The sequence below is a fragment of the Streptopelia decaocto genome, assembly GCF_964273445.1.
Source record: "Streptopelia decaocto genome assembly, chromosome: 5".
Classification (NCBI taxonomy): domain Eukaryota; kingdom Metazoa; phylum Chordata; class Aves; order Columbiformes; family Columbidae; genus Streptopelia; species Streptopelia decaocto.
The window spans coordinates 28,075,931-28,100,721 of record NC_138659.1 but is presented as its reverse complement, the minus strand read 5'-3'; the positions used below and the strand labels follow the sequence as shown (position 1 = coordinate 28,100,721).

General features: G+C 40.4%; 1 protein-coding gene across 18 annotated transcripts in view; it reads left to right on the top strand.

Moving 5' to 3' along the window:
- ADGRL2 (adhesion G protein-coupled receptor L2) overlaps positions 1 to 24,791 on the top strand; it is a 169,346-nt gene that overhangs the window by 66,869 nt on the left and 77,686 nt on the right. Inside the window, exon 4 of one of the 18 annotated variants that reach the window (XM_082053202.1) lies at positions 3,972 to 4,221. The exons of the other annotated variants lie outside the window; for them this stretch is intronic. The gene's annotated coding sequence lies outside the window, so the exon portion shown is untranslated. The remainder of the gene's footprint in view (positions 1 to 3,971; positions 4,222 to 24,791) is intronic. 18 annotated transcript variants of the gene reach the window in all.

Below are 24,791 nucleotides of genomic sequence, written 5' to 3'. Positions count from 1 at the left end.
GTAGAGGGTAATGTTGATGAAAACTTTCCAAAAGAGGATCCCCGATGGAATTATAATACAGGAGGCGGATTATGCCGTCTCCGGAGATATCAGGATTGGTTATTGATCGGTGTTCAAACTGCTATACCGAAGCAAATGAATTGGTCGAAATTGTATAACGTGAGGCAGGAAAAGAATGAGTCTCCCTCAGCCTTTTTGGAGAGATTAAAAGAAGCTGCCAAAAGATATACGGATTTAGATGTGGAAACGGAACAAGCAAAAACTCAGTTGGCTTTAATTTTCTTGGGGCAGTCTCAGGATGACATTCGGAAGAAACTGCAGAAATTAGAGGGGGCGCAATTAAGGGATTTGGACGTAATACTAGAAACGGCTTGGAAGGTTTACAATAATAGAGAAAAGGAGCAGTCGAGGCGTCATCAGCAAAATTTGTTAGCTTTGATCCAGGGCCAAGGCAGGGGAATAGGAATCCGGGGCAGGGGAGCTGGAAATAGTCGAGGAGGTCGGGGACGTGGTTTGTGGAATACCCAAGGAACTCCCCTGAGACCCCCTGTGAGGCTTGGCCCAAATCAATGTGCTTATTGTAAGCAAGACGGACACTGGAAGAATGAATGTCCGGCTAGGGACCCCGCGGGTCAGGTGTCCAACGCTGCGGGAAAAGTGGCACAAACAATGGTGTTGGGGGAATACAGTACTGACAGCTGACTATATGAAGGCACGGAAGTGAAAACCCAGAATAAGGAGCCCTTGGTGACGGTACAAGTGGGAGACCGGGATGTAAAATTTCTAATAGACACGGGGGCTACTTACTCTGTATTAAATTCTTTACAGGGGGCAGTAGGTCACAAAGCTACAACAATTGTTGGTGCCACAGGGAAGGAGGAAGTACGGCCATTCCTGCAACCCTTGGATTTGTGCTTTGGAGAAAAGGAATTAACCCACGAATTCTTGTATGTTCCAGATTGTCCAGTTTCTCTTTTAGGACGAGATTTGTTGACAAAACTAGACGCCACAATAACATTTGAGGATGGAGATTTGGTAATGAAAATTCCGGAGTCAAAGGTAGGACAAATTTTACTAGTAAAGGAAAAACCACTTGTAAAAATACCACAGGCAATAGAAGATGCAGTGATTCCCACGGTATGGGAAACAGACATACCTGGGAAGTCAAAAGCAGCCAAACCTGTGAAAGTGGAGCTGAAGGAAGGTGCAGAACCAGTACGGTTAAGACAGTACCCATTGAAATTGGAAGCCAGGTTAGGAATAGTATCTTTAATTGAGAAATTTTTGAAATATGGAATTCTAGAGGAATGTGAATCAGAATATAATACCCCAATTTTTCCAGTAAAGAAACCTGATGGTAGCTATCGACTAGTCCAGGACTTACGAGCAATAAATCAGATCACTAAGGACATACATCCGGTAGTTGCAAATCCGTACACCTTGTTAACATCTGTGAAAGAGAAATATAAATGGTTTACAGTACTTGATTTAAAGGATGCCTTCTTCTGCATACCCCTTGACCAGGAAAGCAAAAAGCTATTCGCTTTCGAATGGGAAAATCCACACAACGGAAGAAAGACCCAATTAACCTGGACGCGCCTTCCACAAGGATTTAAGAACAGCCCGACTATCTTTGGAAGTCAACTAGCCAAAGAACTTGAGGAGTGGACTACAAGAGGCCATATCGGAATTCCCCGACAATGGTATTTGTTGCTGCAATATGTGGATGATATTCTGATTGCTGCTGAGACCCAAGAACTCTGCATCCAGGTAACAATTGAAATACTGAACCAATTAGGAATGAATGGATATAAAGTGTCGAAAGACAAAGCTCAGATTGCATCTACAACTGTGATCTATCTAGGATGTGAGCTTTCTCAAGGACAGCGAAGATTAGGTATAAACCGTGTGCATGCTATCTGTGCTATCTCAGAACCCCGTAACTTACATGAATTAAGATCTTTTCTAGGAATGGCAGGATGGTGCAGGCTCTGGATTATGGACTATGGACTTATTGCCAAACCTCTATATGAGGCACAGAAGAATAAGACCTTAGTGTGGGAAAAGCCACAGCAAGAGGCTTTCCAAAAACTGAAACAAGCTTTAATGCAAGCGCCTGCTTTGGGCCTGCCTGACCTGAGTAAGGACTTTCAGTTATTCGTACATGAACGACAGAGACTTGCCCTAGGGGTATTAACCCAACGGCTGGGATCCTGGAAAAGGCCCGTAGGTTATTTCTCTAAACAACTTGACCCGGTAAGTGCTGGATGGCCGGCGTGCTTGCGGGCGGTGGCTGCTACTGTAATATTAATCCAGGAAGTCCGGAAACTGACCATGGGGAAAAGGATTGAAGTATTTGTATCCCACATGGTGACTACTGTATTGGAACAAAAGGGGGGCCATTGGCTTTCCCCAAGTAGAATGATGAAATACCAAGCAATTTTGACAGAACAGGATGATGTTACCTTAAAAACAACTAACCTAATGAATCCAGCTGTGTTTTTAAGTGCAGAGACTGAAGAAGAAGTTCTGGAACATGATTGTGTGGAGGTCATCGAGTACACACACGCAAGTCGTCCTGACTTGAAGGACATCCCGTTAGAGGAGACGGACTGGGAACTTTTTACTGATGGCAGTAGCTTTGTGGAAAACGGAGTGCGGTACGCAGGATATGCGGTTACTACTGCCAAAACAGTGATTGAAGCCAAATCCCTACCACCAAACACATCAGCACAGAAAGCTGAGTTGATTGCCCTAACCAGGGCATTGGAGCTCAGCGAGGACAAAAAGGTCAATATTTGGACTGACTCAAAATATGTATTCGGAGTTGTTCACGTGCATGGAGCTCTTTGGAAAGAGCGTGGACTACTTTCCTCTCAAGGAACAAACATCAAGTACCAGAAGGAAATATTAAACTTGATTAATGCTGTTCAAAAGCCGTCGCAAGTTGCCATCATGCACTGTAAAGCTCATCAGAGTGGAACATCGAAAATTATTGAAGGAAATCGACTTGCTGATCAGATAGCTCGATCAGTGGCACGACAAGTCTGGACTATGGTGGGTCTTGTCTCCCAGAAGGTAAGAGCAATTAATTTCTTACCCACACCTTCAGAGGTACCTAGATATTCTACAGAAGATGAGAAATTGGCCAGACTAGTAAACGCTGTCAAGGATAATTCCGGATGGTATGTAACCTCCAATGGACAAATTGTGGTGCCAATAACAATCATGAGAGGAATACTTCAGGCGGAGCACCAGAAGTGTCATTGGGGTGCAGAAGCATTGGTAACATATCTGAGAAAATGGATTATCTCAGTCCAGATGTTAACAATGGCAAAATCTATCACAGCTAAGTGTGAAATTTGCTTGAGAAATAATCCTCTAGTAAAAAGAAAAGTAGACATGGGAAAAATTAGGACAGGTGTACAACCAGGAGATTATTGGCAGATAGATTACGTGGAACTCCCCAAAACTCGAGGATTCAGATATCTATTAGTTGGGGTATGCACCTTTTCAGGATGGCCAGAGGCCTTCCCTTGTCGCACCAACCAGGCACAGGAAACTGTAAAATGGCTACTGAAGGAAATAATTCCTAGATTTGGGGTACCATTGGGAATATCATCCGACAGGGGTCCACACTTTGTTGCTCAAGTGGTAAAGGAAGTCAGCAGATGTTTAGGAATCAAATGGGAATTACATACCCCATGGAGACCCCAGTCTAGTGGACAGGTGGAGAAAATGAATCAGACACTAAAACGACAGCTTAGCAAAATTTGCCAGGAAGCAAAAATTCAATGGCCTCAGGCCTTACCTATAGCATTACTGCGAATTAGGATTAAACCTAGGAGCGGAATGTCAGTAAGTCCATACGAAATTCTGTATGGCAAACCATATGAAGCACCTGATCCGAATCCAAGTGTACATGTAAAAGGGAATCAGGATGTATACAATTATGTGTTGTCTCTTGGCAGGACATTGAATCGACTCAGATCCGTACTAGTGTGGAATCGCCCACTAGCACTTGAGAATCCGGTACATGATATAGAGCCTGGGGACACGGTGTATGTAAAGACTTGGAGAGAAGATCCTTTAAAGGAACGTTGGGACGGACCCTACCAAGTACTTTTAACTACATTTACTGCAATTAAAGTTGCTGAAGTAGATTCCTGGATACACTACACCCGAGTGAAGAAAGTCCCAAAACGGTGGCAATCGCAATTAGTGGGTCCTACCACACTTAAAATCACGGCGCAGGATGTCTAGCTTTTTCTACCGTTATGTGTTTATAGTAGTAAATGTACCCAGACTGTTTGCTTTTGTGGGGACACCTCTTGGGGAGGGAACAGAGAATGCCACTCTGATCTGCAAGATCGTTGGAGAACAATTATGTAGGATACGAAGAGGTATAGGAGAAGGTGACAGCACTCAAATGCCACAAGTAGTGCAGAGTGTACAGAACCAAGCAGAGAATTTGATGATAGGATTAATTCGAGATTTTGCACTGACCCAGAATACCAGTAGCATCACTGCTTGCCTTCCCATCCCAAAATCGGCCGAAGACCCAATACAATGGGGAATAATATCTACGACCTTACCAGAAATAAATAGAACTGGTAAGATAGTATGTGAATCTCGTACCAGGTTGGAACAAGTGCCAACCAAACAATGGGCATTAAGTGGACTTGAGGAAACTATAGTGAAGTCCAAAGAAGACTGTACAAATCAGAAAGGAAAAGTGACGCGTATCATATACAGCCTATCGGGAAAGCCAGTAGGGGTACTGTGCATACGTGAAAAGTGGACTACCAAGACGGTACATGAAAAGGTTAATCGGACCTATTGGGAATGCAAGGATCAGGATAATCAGAACATAACTGAATCATGGCATAATATGTGGACGATGAGTATAGTACAACAATATCAATATAGTGAAGCATTCCCATGGTGTGTACGATGGTCCAATGTAACAAAAGGAGTAACAGTACCGTGGTGGAATTGCTCACAAGTAATAACCTGTCAAACAGATGTGAGAGAGATACCTCTGTCTATCATTAAAGTCGCAATGATTGCAGGTTGCATCTGTCAGCAACAATTGGATCCAAAAGAAGCGATCAAAATAGGCATCGATGGAGACAAACTAGATTGTAGAGGGGCCATAGGTAGCGTAGGACATTTGGTTTGGGCCTTAAGTGATGGAACCTGGGCAACACATTTACCAATAGGAGGACCTGTAAGGGAAATTACTTTGGGGTTACCAACCCTATGTCCCATTTGGAAAAAGTCACCCTTGAAGAATAGGCAGGAACTCTTACAGATTAGGCACAAACGAGAGATAGATGAAGATGATGTGTGGCATGAACCATCAAGCAGTGTTAAATTCGGCTGGGCATTAGAATCTTTCTTTGCACCAATTGCAACTTACAGAAACAGAGAAATGATTGACAAATTAATTGGGCAGATGGATCGATTGGCAAGGATAACCAAAAAGGGTTTTCGAGATTTCAACATACAATTGCAAGCTACGACCAAAATGACCTTGCAGAACAGAATGGCACTTGACATAATGTTGCTGAAAGAAAATGGTGTTTGCGGATATTTAAAAGACAGGGTTGATCATTGCTGCATTCATATCCCAAACGTAACCTCTGAAGTGGAGAGAGATATCTCCCAATTAACTCAAACGGAAAAGGAGCTACAGAAGGAAAAACAAGATGCAGAGCAGAGCTGGATTGGGGCCTTGCTAGGCACATTGAACCTGAATTTGGGGGGATGGGTACATTCATTACTGGAAAGCTTATTCTTGCTTGCAGTTACAGTTGCTCTCCTCTGTCTGCTGTATGCTTGTATTAAACGTCAAATAGGTCAGTCAAACGCCAGGAACGATCGTATCTTTACTGTTCTTAGCAGAAATTATACTAACCCGCTTTTTGACAACCCTCCAGCTTATAAAGATACCCAGCTATAATTAAAACAATAGAGTGAAAATGCATTGTCTAGGAATAGAAAAGCATTTTCAAAGGGGGGAAATGTTACAGTTAGCTGCACTTTGCTTCGCAAACTGTATCCAAGATTCTTACCTTATCTTAAAAACTATGCAGGTTGTATATGAGTTTCATATTTTAGAGAACTAAAAGTTAGTACTTATCTTATCTCGCGAAGATAGGATGTGCTGAGAAGGTACATTTACTATCATCCAAGAATTTATATAATTTTGTGAAGAGTGCGCATGTGCTGTGATGAAAGGTGAAAAGTACACTAGTGATGAAGACTACTTACTTCATCCTGAAGACCCCCAAAACGACCACCAGAGGACACTGCGCATGCTTAGGGTAGTTCCAAGGTGTTGCAACTGATATTGTGAAATAATTGTGTAACCTTATGAATATGCAGTATACACGTTGTAACTCTAATGAATATGGATGTAACCAAACTGTATAAATGTAGTAAAGTTCAAATCAGTGGTCGAAGCCAGCTTTGGGTGCGAACCCCTGGTTTCCCAGCGCTGAAATAAAGCACCGCATATAACTACGCCCGTGGTTATGTGTCCTGAATGCTAACAGCTTTAGGCATTGAGTGCTGTCATCTGCAGGCATAGAAATAGTTTGGGATTTATTTTTAATTTCTATTTATTCTCCTTATTCCACTTCTGTGACAAGTGTGTTAACTAGGAACAGTGAATGTGGAAAAATATTCCTTTTCTTCCGATCTCTAACTAAGTTTTTGAATAAAAGAGGATGAGATGAAACTGGTTTTAAAATTTTGTATGATCTGGTCACCAAAGACAAGCAATTCATTTTTTTTTATTCCAGAAAATGTTGTGCTTTTTTAATATGTCCATTTGTAATGTAAACAAGTTGGGTAACAATTTCAATGGCAGTAATCCACAAGATTTGAAGAGGTGCGTGCTTAGTAGAATTTCAGTCTGTTTTTTCCCCAAAAAGGTCCAACATACTTAAGAGCAAGATTTGATACTCATTTAATTAAAAAAAAAACCAACAAAACCAACCAACCAAACTTATTTACCCTTTCTAGTGTAACAAAAGAGGAAGAATGCAAAAATCTCAAATGAAAAATGATTGAGGTAAAGGTAGATATATCTACAAATTGGCAAAAGGAAGTGCAAATTGAATTTAAAATTATGTTTATCAATATGTTTGATTAGCAGTCACTGAGTTATCCTTTAAGAAAAAAAATACAGATGTAAGTAGGGATAAATTGGTTCTCTAAATATAGGTTTGTTTCTGACAATTTACATAATTGAACTTTGACTAAACAACAACTGAAGTGATTCTAAACAGTTGGATTTACATTCTCCTGTTCTGTTTGGAGCGGTGTGGAGGGCAGCGGCTCTGTATGCCACCCGATCTTTGCTCACACAGTTATTCCTTGGCTTAGTGTTTAATTATTGCATCAACAGACTCTTCTCGTCTCCTGTATGTAAACAAGCACAAACGATGTTGTGTATCGTATGTAGGAGCACTATGTGGCAATGGAACCAAAGGCCTCTCTGAGCTTTACTCAACGTTTCCACCTACATGTAGAGCAGCAGAGCTTCTGTCGGTCCTGGCAGCCTGAGGGATCTCTCAGGCAATCCTGTCTCACCGCTTGCGAAGGAATTTCTGAGTAATTCTTGTCACCAGAAGGGATCTCTTTTATCTCAGTCGCTGCCAGGAGAGCTCGGTTGAGGAACTCTGTTTTCCTGTCAAGTGCCCTTGGGAATTTGCTAAGCACCGTGGAAGTGACCTAAATCTCTGCTTTTATCATACAATTAACATCGTAACTTAGGCGTGGAACATGCCTCATTGTTTGGCAGTTATCTTGAAATCACCTTTTAGCACCAAAAGCTAAAAAAGACCAGAGCATGTACTTAGCAGCGGACCACAGATTTACAGTACAGAAATAGAATGAAAACACTGCTTTTGTCTGCCGGTAGTTTAGATAAATTCCAAGGGGTTTCTGTTTTTCTGTCTCACGCTGATGGGGGTTTTGTGCAGCTCTGTGACTGGGCATCAACCTTGCACAGGAGGCTCAGTCCTAAGGTTTCCTTCCTGGAGGAAGACCTGTATTGAGGGATCGCTGCGCGGACTGGCGGATGCCATTCAAATTTACATTCTCCTCTCCAGATTTCTGAGAGTGTAACTTAATTAGTAAGTTGATCTTAACCTTTTCCTGCTGCTGCTTAATTTTTAGAAATGCTAACAACCTTTGGGAATGGTTAGGTGGAGCTATTCCTGTCTAGACGGTAAATACAGCTTAATGACTGGCCTGGTCTTTAAACAATCTTTAACTCGCGAAGTACACACTCCCTTATGCTTAGTAGCACAGGGGGCACTTTCAGCATCCTGACCCCTTTTCATGTAGAAAAATCCTCTTCATATAAACAAATATGTATATATATTAGCAACCAAACTGTGCTCTAAATGCAAATTGCGCATGTCAGTTTTTACTGATGCTCAACTGAGGCCAGACAGGCTTGTAAAAAAACTCTCTCAGGTTGTAATGGATTTGTGGGGACTGACCCCAGCTTCATCTTTCAGGGATACTGGGACAGTGTGTTACGCTTTCTCCACCTGCTCTCCAAAATGTGGGAGCTAATTTAGCATAATCTGCAGAGTCTGGGGAGTTATTACTGACCTCTGTGTTTGCTTTCAAAAGGCACCATTCTTTATAGAAGTTTGAAGCCAGACATCAAAGTATTCATTTTGACGGACACTGAATTTCACAGAAATTCTGAGGGAGTTGTCAAAATGTGAAAGCAAACATCACAGAAGAAAAGCAACCAAATGCTGGTTTTAGTTACTTTAATCTATTCTGGTTTTGTATAAACACATTTGTGATGTTGCTTACTCCTGGCTGTGTACTCTTTTGGGCATGAAGATGTCCTTGATTCCTGTCTCAGGCAGTGTTTCTTCTCACTTCATCAGAAAATGGTCCTGATTGACAACAGACATTTGTGTTTTTAAACTGACTGTTAAGAATAGTCACAGTGCCACAAAGAAAAATAGGAGACATATGTCCCTAGAAGTGTATAGTGAATGTAATCTGTTCAGAGTAGTAGTTTCCAGTGGGCTAGCAGCAGGGAAACTTAAACACATGCATCGAAGGATTCAAGAGTCAGTCTTCATCTGCTTATCCTAAAAATGTGTACTTTTAAAAAAAAATAATCTGTAGAAGCCCTTCATAATCTATTGTGGATTTTACTCAGACCTTTGCAAATAAACTTCTGTAACTCACTTTGCAATAGTTGGGTCTGTGACTGTCTTTGCTAACGTTCAAGATTTATGGTTTTAGGTTTATGTGTAAAACTTATTTTTTAATGTAGATTAAAACATGAACAAAGTAAGTGCTGTACTTATGTTCTATTACAGCCCACACAAAGAAAACAGAAAAGTTAAGACTCAATGTCTATTCTATAATTCAGGGTTTTTACTGAAATTTGAAGGCAATTTAAACCACCTACTTATTTCAAAGGTAGTATCGATAGACCACCTGCTGTTGACATGCTCTAAGAAAGATGGAAGGATGTAAATGAGTTTTAGTGATTTGCCTGCCTTTGAATACAAATGAGGGTAACAACCTCCTGTCCTGCACTCTGGCAGTCAACTTACCAGAGTGTTTTCAGCATGTGTTATTGGAAAGTGAGTGTTGTCATCATGACTTATCATTAGACTTAGTTGTTGTTGATGACTACTTGTTAGCAGTGGATAATTCAAGTGTAATTCAGTTAGAATATTTTAGGTATGTCACTAACTATGTGTTTTGTAACCAGCATTTGACAAGGAAACTACTTCCAGCTGAAACTTGGGAAGCCTTCTCTTACCTGCATGTAGGTGGCTGTTGAAGGATTTATGGTGGAGAGCGAGATTGAAGCTGAATTAGCTGAAAGAGGGGGGAGACTAGAAGGCTGCCTATCCCTGTCTTAAATGGTCGTATATGTAATCTTCCACGCTCAGAGTTTTTTGGTCTGTCCAGGGAAGATACGTAAACTTGTGTAACGGTCCTCCGTGTTTTTTGGTTGAGAACACCTAGAGACTCAGAAATTAAGTCAAAGATTACAGAAGTGTCCGTAGGGTTTTCTTTTAGTGTGGATGCAGAAGCCTTTGTGATGAAGATTTTAGTTCTTCCAGTGGCTTAACAAAAAGCTAGGAAGCAAACGATTAAGAGCAGGAAGGGCTCAGTCACTTTTTGGGCTGATGAGATAAAAATCTGAACAATTGGGACTGTCCCTTTGGAATAAGCAGTTGGCTGCTGGGGAAGGTTTTTGGACTGATTTCCATTCATTGTTTTCAGTGACCCTCCTTGAAGAGCCTGAAAGGCTTTAAAGTCAGCACCTCTTCTTTCTTCCATTGCAAATGTTGAAAGCACTCCGCTGTGATTCATCTGTGGTTGCAGACTGCCACTGGCTGTCTCCTCCCTTAGTATCAGCCATCCCTTTGAATATTTGCCACCTATGCCTTGCTTATGCGTGGCTTCAAAAGCAACAGTTGTCACAAAGAAACAGGCTATCCTAAATGACAGCTTTCGCTGTCTTTAAGATCATAGGTCAAAATGGAAAATGAAGGCTCAGGGATGATTTCATAGCATCAGATACCATCCTAATGTCTCCGTAAACAGATTTTATAGTTTAATTCAACACTATAAAACTTCCAAGTCAAAGAAATGTCTGCTTGTCTTTAAATGGGAAGCTATCATAGCAGTAATTTGCTTATGAAATGCTTTTTTTTCTGGAAGGCTGGTCTGTCTCAGTTCCTATCAAAAATAAATCAATTTCCTGTGGAAACTGGCATAAATCTTTCAGATTGTTTCTTTGTGTTTTTTGCAGCGTTTGTTGGAGTTGCTGTTAGCTGGGTATTGTCTCCCAATGAATTGTAGCAGCGGATGAACAAAACAATATTAATCTGGTTTTGTTAATCCCGTTTTGTAATTAAATACATCTTTATATAAATTCTGTTAAGATTTGCATGAAAGGGGATTTATGGAAACATGACTTGCTTTTTATAAGATAGTTTTAGGATTATGAAATCAACACTGGGAAACAGGAAAGTTTGACTTGCTCACAGAGCAAAAGATTTTCTCTTTGTTATTCTTGCTTTGCTGGTGCTATGAAAAAAAATATAATAAGAACATTCAAGCTGAGTTGCCTGTGGTTTAACTCTAATTCTATAGGCTGCACACTCTTTCTCCCCAAAATCCCCACAGCAAGTGACCTTGTCAAACAAAAGTGTGGAATAATGGGAGGCAGCCCAGGGACTGTGGCTCATTTACAAGCAGCTGTTTGCTACTGTCAGAACAAAGGCAAATCAAAGTTGCATTAACGGGGTATGACAGGCACAGTGAGCAACTCCCCAACAATGTTCATCCTCTTGTGTTGTTCTGGTTATAATATTGGTTTGCCTGAAGGAGAAAATGGTCATAAGGTCAAGTCAGACATGTATGTTTTCAAAAGCCTTTCAAAATTGCACACATTTTTCAGCTGATCAACTATTGATGTTTTTTAACAAAATTAGCATAACGGCAAATAAATACATATTTATGTGCGTGCCTGGCTTTTTGTGTGAGAATTAGAGCCACACAGAGAATTAACAATTATGTCTTCACAGCAAGATAAGTTTGTAGTGTCGCCTGGCCTTCCCGTCTTGTCTGGTTCAGCCAGTCTGAGAACTGCAGAAATTGTAGGTAACACCAATTTTGAATTCCTGCGTGGCCCCCAAACACGTTTGGAGGATTACTCCATCTTCTGCATAGCTTTTGGAGTTTACTGCTTGACTTCAACTTTACTCTGCACCTTGCAAAATAGCACCAAATTATCTGACCCTTTAGTAAAGAAGTTACATAAATAGCATACAACCTTCCTTGAATTTCTGTTAAAAGTATACCCTGAATCCCGAGCAACATCTTGAGCAAGGTCTGCTTGACTCAGTTGAAGCCTGGTAATGTGTAGTTATTGGGAAAACTCAACGCCAGTAAAAAGCAGGGGAAATTTCTTATGCAATAGGGGAAGTTTTTAGGCACAGAAGGCCAGAATCCAGTATATGAGTGAGCGGTACTCACAGAATCATAGAATCACAAAATGTTATGGATTGGAAGGGACCTGGAAAGCTCATCCAGTGCAATCCCCCCATGGAGCAGGAACACCCAGATGAGGTTACACAGGAAGGTGTCCAGGCGGGTTGGAATGTCTGCAGAGAAGGAGACTCCACAGCGCCCCTGGGCAGCCTGGGCCAGGCTCTGCCACCCTCACCATGAAGAAGTTTCTTCTCAAATTTAAGTGGAACCTCTTGTGTTCCAGTTTGAACCCATTACCCCTTGTACTGCTCCCTAGTCATGACTTACTGGAGTACGCAGTAGGTGGGTTTTTAGCCAGGGGAATGAGGCTGTTGCACAACTTGAGCCTGTACCGCTCAACACCAGTCTGTTGTCCGAAATCATCACAAATCAGACTTGCTGAGAACACGTCTGAGAAAGGCTTGGGAAGAAAGGAAGTTCAAACAGAAAGGACAGGAGAATGGCTGGACATGAACTTTATAACAAGGCACACAATAGGCAGCACATTTCTCAGTGTTTATTGTACCTCACGTAGGGTGATAAAGGCTGAAGGCAGAGTGACTTTAACAGTCCCTGAAGTGCAGTATTCCATGAGAAATACACAGCTTAAAGTGCTTTACTGCCATTATGAAATATATAAATAAAAACAAGGAAAGCAGTAAGACTTACACATTTATTGGGCAAATGGATATGAAGTAGTCATATTGTGATGATATCACTAATAACTGGTCAAAAGATCTATTCGTTCCAAACAAGAGCTGAGAAATACTCTTGTATTTAGCAAGTATTTCAATACTAGTATAAATTCCTGAACTGCTTCATTATTTTTTGATAGGGAGAGGGAAGCTAGGAAGAGGAAGAAGAGAAAAATGCTTTTAAAGTAAAATATACTGCAAATTTAAGGTAACTGTGGAATACATTTTGATAATGGCATGTGACATCTGCTATATTTCACAATTCAAGATATGATAAACTCTTTTAGAATTTAACAATTTGAAGTGCAGTTACTTCATTTTCAGTCTAATTTCCAGTTTAGTTGGATACGTTGAGAAGGTACAGATATGAATAATGTAGATGAAGGGCGATTAAGATACAGCCAGTGTATCTCCTAACCTTTAGAGACGCTGTGCTTGAATTCTAAACATTTGGGGTAAAACTTTCAAAAGTGCAGTGGCTTGCATGCATACAAAGTTGTACTGACAACATCTTTTAAAGTGCTAACATGAATATGAATTTAATTTAATTTATTCTCACCAACTTGCACTTCTAGCTGTATGTGTTATAGTATCATGTACAGGTGCCAGCCAAGATTACAGCTCCATTGAGCACTACTCATCCAAAAAGTTCTATATTTATCAGCATGGAGAGCTTGTCGAGTTTCCTCTTTCACTGCCATTATCAACTGTTTTGAAATGTTCAAGACCTTAAGTGAGATTGAAAACTTACCCAGTGTCCAAAGCACATTGTGTATTTTGAAGTGAGAAATAGAACCGTACTTGCAAAAGTGTGTTTGCATTTAGCTTAACACTCAAAATAGAAGAACACAATTTGCATTGGAAATTTGATAATACTAATTTATTTCTTCGAAAGGTTCAGATTTCTTGTACTGCTCCAAGTGTCACACAATGTGCAGCAGTTTTGTATCATCATCTTGTAGTGTCAGTATATTTAACAGTAATTAAATAGATTCAGATTTTATTTTGTTGTGAATCAATCTGTCAAACTCACATGACAATATCCAAAATTCCTTTCAGTTAATGGTCCTACTCTTGCTGGGAAAGGAGGACATTTTGTGCATTACTTTGCTTGAATAGTGCTAACAGACTAGCAGATGGTCACTTTCCAACTGGTTTGCCTTGAAAAAAGAAATTAAAATATTATAGTGCCGGGGAGAGATGTTGTAATGTGTCCCTTTCAAATTAACAGGTCGTTTTTTCTACTATTTTATGATTGTAAAATAGCTCAATGTCACATAAAAGGTTAAAAGCTGGAGTAAATGGCATCATGGGAAATTTGAAATAAATAGGGTCTCATATGGTTTATGGCTCTATACTTGAACACACAAGGAATATATTTCTTTCCTTGAAAAGGCGTTCTGTAAGGGCTTGCCATGGTAATATGAATTGTGGTCACAACAGATTCTATTTAAAGTAGTTTTAATACACAAGGTAATAGTTTTTTGTTTACTAAATTACTCCTTGCAAAGGCCACTCGTTCAAACTGTTTGCAAGCCTAAGAGAAAATGCGATACTTTCAGAAAAATGTGAAGCTGTGGATTCCAGTTCATTGAATTATTCTGCTGGTGTCTTAGTGGTTACTTTTCATAAAGCCACAGACCTTCAGAACTGATTAAGTTTTAGACTCCATACTGTCAGGTATTTCATATTAGGGCCAAATTTGTTTATTGTGGTAAAGCTGCCTCCACTGTGATGTTCTGTGATGTCCCAATTCCAGCAACCCTACTGAACAAGACTTGAACAAGTTTAGCTCCTGTGACTGTCCCCCTGGCTGGTTTATTGCTGTGCAGGTGAAGAGCTGGATGGGAAAGGCCTCTGAAAGGTCTCACTACCTGGGTGAGATAACCCTCCTTTGTTCTTCTGATACACTGTCACCTCTGGCTGTGTCCAAAGACTAAGAGGAGATGCTGAAAATTGAACTGTAAAAATCGAAGGGTTTCTGATTTAGAAATCTATAAATTGTCATGACAGTGGGAAATGTTTTTTCTTTTAAAATCATTAGCAGTGGCAGCCTTTAAAATTAGCAGCCTATAGAACTAGGATGTTTTTATGTTGAATCTGATACCAGGACAATTTTCATTTTTGTTTTGAATGGGGGATTGTGAACTCCATCTTAAGTCTGTCAGGCACCTAGAAGGAGAGTTGGGAAGGAGCCGCTGGAGCACTGTCCTGTACCCAGAGCTTGTTCCTCAACATAAAGTTTGTGTAATTTTCACAAAAGGGAATGCTGTGGTTTGCTGTTTTGGAGTTTGTTTTCAGTCTCATCCTACTCTCCCAGAAAGAGACCTATGGACAAGTTGCCTATACGGGAGCATAACAGGCTGTTTGTTTCAAAGTGCCTTTAATTTTTTATTTCTGTTTTCTTTTCAGTTATTTTTGCTTAATAAAGTTAGTAATCTGTGAGGAAATACAGAACTCGTTGCTTGTATTTCTTAGTAGATGAATAGCAATGGTTACTGCAAAAAGAGGCTATTCAGATAGGTGATGAAGCCTGAAGATATAATTTCCCTAAAAGCTAGCGTAGGCCAATTAAAATTAACAACCATTTCTCATAACTACTGCAGGTGAGAGTTGTGGATATTTCTGCATGATATTGTGCAGGGACAAATTAAAATTGTGTTTGAGCCCAAAACTGTTCAGAAACTGTTCATTTTAGATAAAGAACCAATAATACCTTGCAAAAACTCCCTGCATAGTAGCAAAGTTTATTGAAGTCCAGGGATTAGTGTCGTAGAGAATAAGAAGTTTGAAGGCTTTTGTTCAAAATTGCAGGAGTTTAAGCAAAAAGATGAAGACTAAATCGCAGGAGTCTAAGCAAAAAGTTGAAGACTAAAGTTGATGGATAGAGACTGCTCAAACAGAGGACATAAAAATTCTAAAGAATTGACAAATCAAATTGACCACCTGGAAAATTGTTCAGAGGAGAAATATCAGGTTGTTATGGCTACCTACCAACAGGAGAGACGGAGGTATTTTTTTCACAGTGGATTATGATGGAGCAGGGTCTGGATAATATTGAACTCCTCCAGCATGTTGTGTCACTGGGAAAGCCAGTGACATTGTTATGTGAATCTCGAGGAATTTGAAACTCTTGGATGACAGAAATAGGTTGTCACAGAGATGTTTAGCCCTAAAGGTTCAAGATCACTGAAATTTAGCGAAAGACATAAAATAAACTGGTAGCTGTCATTGTGCTCAGGAATCCAGACTAATTTTTCAAATAAGAATAAAATAGTGGTAAGAGTGTGCCATAGTAAATTATCTGTAAATCGGCTAAAGGCCGTTTTTCTTCTGATGGGTGCTACGTGCATATTTTACAAAGCAATGTGTTTATACCTAAATGGTGTATTCATTTACTTTTGCATTATCTTTTCTAATGGAAACCTTTATTTGTAGTTTTCATTTTTTTTCTTATGGCGATTGAGTTTTAGAGGCATATAGAGTGATACAGATATTAATATGCATTGTTGTAATTGGCTGTAATTAATCCGTAATTGTATCTTTTTTAACTGGGATGACAACTACAGGGGCTTCTGTTTTTAAATTATGTAGGAATAATTCTTCCTATATGTGATTTAGGTTTTATAGCTGGAAGAGGTATTTGGATTAAAGAGTATTTTGTGCGAATGGGAAGAGGCAGAAGTCCATTTCAGCCTTAATTAAGTCATGGTGCTCTGATCCTATTCTCTGTTTTGGAACAAAGGTCAAAGATGAACTCTCTTAGGTACCAAACACCTACGTTGTGCTTCCTGGGAAGAGGAATTTGAATGGGATTTGGGTTGGGTTTTGGAGGAGGCTTTATTTTGTTTTGATTGTGCCTGCTCTGGAACAATAATGTATTGGTTTTTATGCACTGCGTGGCTACAGATCTATTGAACAAAAGTTTTTACCAGCGTCCCTAGTTTATGTTGGAATAGTTGAATATTACATCAGAAAAACTGTGTTGCACCATATATTTTCTTGAGATGCTTGGTTTATCTAACAACGACAACAAAAAAGATATGACAGTTGCTAGAGCCAATAAAACTAAATAAATAGCTTTCTTTGAGTAGTAGCTGAACAGACAGAAGAAAGTGCGGTTACCATGTTATCCTCCTTTGACCAATGGATAAAAATACATTGGTAAATTACGTTTAGCTAAATGTGATGTCATGACAAAGCTCAGGAACTATATAGTGGGTATCCAGAGTTTCCCATTGAAACTCGGGTTCTGAGCTGAATCCTTTGCAATCCTTAAGTACTGAAAGAAACAAAGATCATTGGAATGGCATACAGCAAAGGATTAAAATCACCAGGGTTTATCAGTCGCGTAATTTTTAACATAGTTTGCTAACATTACATTTATAAAAATATATTAAAGAAATTGGTTTTGGTGGTTGTTGCTTGGAATAGGATTAGGAATTAAAAGATCTATCCATTGGTAAAATAGCAAGGAGAAAATCAACTAGGTGCAGCATTTCAAACAAGGATCAGTTGCAATTCTTCCTTTAGAAACCTTTCCAGTTGTCTCTTTCTCTCTGTAGTTCCTAAAGGGAGATTTTAATGTTTTCCCTTTCCACAACCCTTCCCTGTTTCTCTGGATTTTCTTTTGCTTAAAGTCAGCTGGTAACATAATGTATTTACCCGTTGTTCCTCCTATTTCCTTACTTTGAAGATACTTCCTCTAAATTGTGCTTCAGGATTTCTTGAAGGATGAGATAGAGACACCAATATAGCTTTTTCTCCTTCTTGGCCTTCCTGGTGTTGAAGTGCTGGGAACTGCATATGCTCCAAGTTTGGTGTGTGTCCAGTGGTGATGTATGATTCCACCAAGAACAGAAGGAAAAAACAAGTTTGGATATGTTTATAAAAGGTAATTATCCTCCCAGAGGAAGAGGACAATGATTCAGTAAGCTATCTGAATAACTTGGCGTGGAGTCAGTTTTTAATCTATTCTGTTGTGCTTTTGAAAGCTTTTGTTTTGTCTTGTACTTCCCTTTCCCTGTTTGTCTCTTTCATAAGCATCTTACACATCCATGAGTAAAATGAAGGGCTGATTCCTGCATCCAGGAGGATGTGCTCCTGGGGTAGGAGCCCAAGGGAGCTACACATTCCTTGGATTCGTGACAGGCTGAGATCACCAGGCTCAAGACGGTAGCAACAGTACATTAGGAATGCCCTTCTGGTAAACACAGCTGCTGAGACCTTCCAGCACCACGGTCAAGCTGGTCGGTCCCATTTCCAAGTTGGTGGCGGTGTGCTGGGGCTCACTGGTGAACTGGTGGGTGCAGCGGTGGTGCGGCCCTGCTCGGGTGAGCGCACGGCGAGTCGCGGGGCTGCCTGGGAGCAACAGAAAAGCTACTTTCTCAGTCTCTGACCAGAATGCATGATAAGGCTTGGTGTCAAAAAGGGCAAGATTGGGCTCACAGCAATTATGGCAGAGGCATACTGGTTTCCTTGACAACCAGATTGAGGATTCTTTGTGATTTATTATTTACCACTTCAAACTCTCATTCTCTGATTTAATTAGGGAGAGGGATTTCCGTAAGTCCCCTCCCTTCCAAATTTGAATACCCCTGTGCTACTGTTTTCACCAGCTACACCTATCCCAAATTGATGCGGCTCTAAACCAGCTACAAATTAGGCTCGACATTTGGCGTTTGGAATTTCAGGCAGGTTGCTCAGACAGCAGTTAACTGAAATCCAATGGATATTATGTTGGGTGATGATTTGTTACTCTGCGCTTACTAGCAGGGATAATAGACATCGGCCCACACCACCTCCCCTTCCACCCTTCCCAGCCTCCCCCCCCAGATTTTCAAAGGCAAGGGACTGCAACAAGTGATACTTCTCAATTGTCCTTAGAGCTATGGGAAAGACAAAATAACACCTGCAAGTGCCAGCTTCCCTTGCTTGGGCAATTCACATTATTTTCTCTGTGAGGGCTTTATTAGCAATACATCAGCCACTGTTGTGTAAACAAAGAGTATATTTTGATACTTGGAACGTTTTTTACTACGACCAGTTGGATAGCTATTTGAAACAGAAATCCTCTCCTAAAATGTGGCTAAAGTTGAGAAGTACAGTTCCTCTGCTCTAACTTCACATGTATTTCGAATATGTATTTCTCACATTTATAAAGCATTGACTCAGCCGTGATCTACAGGGGCTGTTCTAAATTTAGTAATTCAGAATAGAATTTTGAACACAATAATATATATAATAGAGATTTTTATTCAAATGTCATTGGCAAATCTGTGTCATTATGTATCGAGACTGAAATTGAGTCCTCCAAAGGGCATTTTTTCTTAAAGTACTTTCCTAGGTTGCATATTTTTTATTTCATATTCAGCATGAGGTGTCTGCTGCATTTAATAAAATAAAATGAAGGTCACAGAAGATTGCTAGTTTTCCCATAATGTGTCCCAGTAGATCACTGGAAAAAAGGTAGTAATGGAAAAGCATTGAAGATCCTGCATGCAGACTATATAGAAAACTTGTGTCATTTTTTAATCATAGGGAGGAATTTTTGTTTTGTGTTGATTCCAGTATGTATAGTCTTTCAGCTGTACCACCCCAGTTTTAATATCAAAAGCTCATACACGTTTTGTCATCTTTACTGCAGGGAGTTCCTGCAGTGAGTCAATAGGTGTTGCTCTTCCCTTTGTGGGCCGAGCACGAAGCTCATAGAGTCAATAAAAAGACTTACAGTGACCTAAACACTCTTGTGTCAGGTCCCAGCTCACTGATGCACCAGTGCCCCACTAGGCTGTTGAGGGAAACTGACTGCTCAAGATGCTGCTTTCAAACTGAGTAGTCTGATGAAGCTCATTAATGCATTTTTCATTAGAACAAGAATATCGAGTGTCCAGGTTAAATTCCAGGGAATCTATCCTGCACTCATTGAGGTTAATGACAAAGCTCCCAGTGATATTAGGGATGCAGGATGAGAACTTAATTGTGGTAATTAAGATCCTGCTTACCTAAAATTCCCTATTATTTCCAAGTAGATAAAATATTACAAAATTACTACTATGAAGAGCTGGATAATGTTGGATCTCAACACATCCTTCAGAGATGACAGCATTTCAGTGGGAGATAACACTATTTCTGTATTTAGCATTTGATTCGTAAAGTAACCTTGTAATCTTTTAGAGGCTTGCATGTGTGGAAACAGTTGTGAAAAATGGCATTCTTTCTGGTTTTGGGGTTCAGATATTGTCTTTATTTAAAGTTAGCACGGGCTATACATTGGCTGAAACCCAGTAAGGATCTGGACTTGCAATTTAGCAGTAGGAGAGACAGAAGAGGCACTGCAGAAGGACCGTGGGACTGTATAAATTGCAGAGAATAGTTTCATTAAATGCAGCTCGTTTTGCGCTAACACAGACTTAGTAAAACTGCTGTTGGTACCAGAAGAAATGCAGCGTGCTTACTGAGTAGAATAGATAAGATATTCAGCTTTAGTGCCTTCCAGGGAGTCTAAAGCCTCAATGATGATGTCAAGATGCCTAATTTAAATAGTTACCCTAACACCTGCTCGCTCCTGCCTCCTTTGGACATCCCGAACCTTCTCCTTCCCTCCTCGCCGTCCCCGGCAGATTAACAACTCCCTCCTCAATTACGCAGCCATCACGGCCGCTTTGATCACGCTCTGAGCTCGCTCTGTACGTTACCTTTATTAATAAAACTCACGGCTGTGGACGGAGGAGCGGCGGGGGCGGCAGAGACCGCAGCGGCCCGGCCGGGCCGGGCGGGTCCCGCAGTGCGGGGAGGCGGCGGGAGCGCAGCGCCGGGACAGCCCCGCTGCTGCTGCGGCTCCTACTGCTGTGGCTGCTCCTGCCGCTGCAGCTGCTCCTGCCGCTGCTGCTGTGGCTCCTGCGGCTTCTGCGGCTCCTGCAGCTGCTCCTGCCGCTGCTCCTGCTGCCGCCCGGCCCTTGGGCCCGGGGCCGGCCCCTCTGGCTGGTGGGAGCCGAGCGCCTGCTTGTACACCTAAATAATGTATCGGGAGAACACGGTGCTTTCGGAGGAAAGTGTCGGTTTAGGTGGTGTGGAAAAAAGTGGAGCAATCAGATCTTTTATACTTCACAGCTGCCTCTTGAAATACTTGCTTTAGAAGCGTAGGGAAGGATTTTATTTATTTTTTTTTTTCTTTTTAAAGAAAACCGTGACCTGGTATAGCAAAGCACTATGCAAAATACATGAATTACCGAGTAAATTGCTTTCCACATGTATAGTAACGGTGCAGCACTGGTGTCTTGCAGCACCTAAGGATGATTTTTTCCCTGGTCTGGTGTGGAGTTTTAGTAGTCCTTTGCTTTATCATTGGTTGTATTAAGATCAATGAACAACTTCGGAAGCACTGTCCTTCAGCTATTAGATGTGTGCTTCTAAATAGAAGTAATTAACAAATGCAAAGTTTTCCTTTCTGTGGCGTGTTACAGTGTGTATTCATCCCTTTTGTTACTTTCTAATGTACGTGGCGTTAATTATGGAACTCTTATAATTATGGAAAATTGTTTACTTTGTCTTAGTACTCAGAGATTTCAGGGATCCTGATTTTTCAGTTATTTCATTTGAGTGCTCATGAGCTGATTCTGTAAAAGCCGAGAGTGTTCTTGCATCCACATTGTGGCAGTTGGGGACACACACAGAAACAAATTCCAGGATTAAAACCAGAATCCTAATTCAGAAGCCCTGAATTTGAGCCCAGGTGGAGTTTAGCTGTACTGTTGCTTTAATATCCCTTGTCCTTCAGATTTGCTATGAGGCATATGGATATATAGTTATAGGTGATTAACAGCAGTTTGACAGGCTAGCAGAGGTGCATATTTCCTGTGTTTACTATGGAAATGGTACTTCTGTTGCCATTCTTACCCCTGCTGCCCGAGGAGCATGTTAGCACTGCGTATATTCCTTAGGACTTTAAAAATTACCTATTTATTGATAGCTAAGTAGTTTTCCTTTCTTTATGCAGTTTATTATTCAGAGGATGCTCCCATGGTTCCAGGAATGTGCCAGAACTTTAAGTATGTTGTGAACACTAGAAGGTATATCTCTTTCCTCTCTATAATAGTTTTTTAGAAATCCACAAATACTTCACGGAAGGTAAGGTCAGGAAGAAAACCTTTCACTCTGACAGGCGTTTTCCAAGATTGCTTGCTACTCTTGTCTCATATCTATTTGTGGGAATATTTGAAGTGACGACACATTTACCTTAAAGTAGCTTCATCATGTTGCTCTTCTTGTTTTCAAGAGGTACAACTGTGTATTTGGGTTTTAGCAGTTTCATCTGCAGGATCTCGAGCCTTTTTGTTGCCAAAGGTTCTTTCTACTCCTGAGTCCTGAGAGTTCTTTCGGAAGCTACACTGAGTGAGAAGGGGGATGGCTGTGCTATTTGCATACTCAGAAGCACTGTTTTAAGTGGCTTGACATCATTAAAATTAACCACATAGTTTTTCCACTGTAAATTATACTGTGACAATTGACTCCACCCCGTCATTTTATTGAAACAGAAGACAGTATATGATCTCTTACATTGTTGCTTGATTCCATTTCGATTATATATATAATTCTGTAAACAAGCAGATGCCCCTTTTGTAATTTTACAACTGTGATCTCAAATGTTACCATGCGGTAGCAAGCATAAATATTTTCAATTAAATCTATGCTACTTTTTTAGCACTAGGCCTGTGTTTGATATTTTAAACTCTGGCACTTGTAGAATAACATTTTATTTAAAATTAACCAGAATTATCAGGGTCCAGTTTCTACATTTTAGTGAGGTGAAATGTTTTGCTTTCTCACGCAGGTTAGGGTATACCCCACTGAAGAAGGTGGTGTACACAGCACACCAAGGGTTATTATTGGCACCCAGCATGTTGCCTGCTAGAATGATTTAACTTTCACCAGTGCACATATTCCCAAGGAGACAGTACATCTCTGCATGGTTTCTGTCAACCTCTGAGGTGACAGGACTTTGGGTTTCTTAAAGATGGGAATAAAAGCATATTTCTTTTGTCAGCTGTTCAGTCTGAATACTGCTGATGGAAATTCCCCTTTCTTCCTCTTCCTCTGCCCCTCCTCAACACATGGTTTCCAATCAAAAATGCTTAAGTGGAAATATAAATTGTTGTTGAAATACATTATTATAGAAAATAAAGGAATATTTATTTTTATTCTGCTACCAGTATCCTGTGTAGAGGAAATAATTCAATGGGAAATCCTGTTGACACTACATTTCTGACACATCAGCCTTTGTGTGTCTTACCTCCCTTTCTCAGAGGTTGTTTCTGATTCAGAAGCCACTTCTTCCTGACAGGTGGTGTGCTCAGAGAGTTCACACTTGGTAAACTGGAGATAACCTCCAGGAGGGGGATTTTCAGAGACCATGAGACTTATTTGCCTTGAGAAATTTTGAAGATGCAATGTATTTAGTGGCAAGAAAGAAAAGGGTAGAGTGCTTTTTGCGACCTGGCAGAGGATCAAGTGTATATGATGTGAAGTAAAAAAGGAAGGAGATTCTTGCAGCCTGAGAACAGACATCTGGCTGGCAGAAGAAAAGAAGTATCATCGACAGATGAATACTGTTTCAAACTGGGATAATTTTAGATCAAGAGGGCAAAGTTTTGCTCTCATGCATACAGCTCCCAGTGAAAGGGATGGGAAAGGTGCATGCATTCGAGAATAAAATTTGTTTCCAAGTGAGAACTGAACAACACACATATTTTTACACTAGATATTTAGACTTTCATGTTTAGATCACATGGTTTCCATCTGCCATATGTAGGTACTGCTAAAATGCTGCCAGGAACCAGGCTCTGGTTTGGTGACTTTCATTAAAGGAATTAGTGGTTTCTATCCAGTTTCAGTGTGGCTGGATTCAAAGTGCAGAAGCCCATTTTCACGGTTTAGCATTAATTAGCACTCTTGTGGCAGCCTCAGCAGGGAGGTGAAGGATTAAATGGGCATGAAGACCAAACTATCTCTTTTCCCATAGTGGCGATTCCTTCGAAATAGAGTTGAGACATGATGGGCTAATGTGGGTGTGCGTGCGCGGCTGCTGTCTGGACTGTTCTTGTTCCGCATGATTGAAGGTCTGTCGATGTCGTGCTCTTGTCTCTCCTGCTATTGAAAACAAAACAAAACCAAAAAGCAACCCACAAACCTCAGCAAAAAACACAATCCAAAAGACCCCTTAATTCTGCTACCTTGAAGAGACATATTCTCACCCTTCTGAATGAGGGGTAAGTGCTCTTTAGGAGAATTTAAATGAGATCCTTGCCAGCCATACACAGGAAGGATCGACGCTGTTACATTAAAAGGCTGAGATGCTGCTGCTCACTTCAGGTTTTGCTGAATCATTCAACAAGGTGCAGAAAGCAGGTAAGCCCTGACTTTTTTTGCTGAAGAGAGCCTCACAGGGATCTTTTTGAGAATTGCATGGAGTCTGGAAAATGTAAAAGGAAAATTGTAATAAGTTTCAGTGAACCTGGAAGGCAGGATCCGGCCTGGTGTGAGTCAGAGGGTGTAACTCAGGCTTCTGGCTTAAATTTCAGTAATTAGACATACCATGCTTTATGTTTATGTACACTGAATATTAAGTATATAATTACAGAAAATTACTTAAGAGTTGTAATTCTGCTGCTCACACTGAATCCTGAAGAACACTAACATTTGACAAAGATTTTTTAAATTTTGTTCATTTGGAGACTAAATCACAATCTAATAAAATGTGAAAAAAAATGATAAGCCATCATTAGTTACTTAATATTTCTGAAATCTTCTATAGACAGCAATTAATATTTTTATTTTGTAAGAGACAGGCTTCCAGATTTTAGCCAAGTAATTAAAATGTGAAACAGTGTGTCTGAGGAATTAAGTTCTTGAAACCGATGTTAAAAACCACCCATCACAGCTACTTTATCCAATGAAATAGTTGTCGTGCTTCAGTGTAATTTAAATGGTCCCATCCGTTCCTTGGGATGTCTTGCCTCTTTGTTAAAGTTCAAATAATGAACACGCATTTAT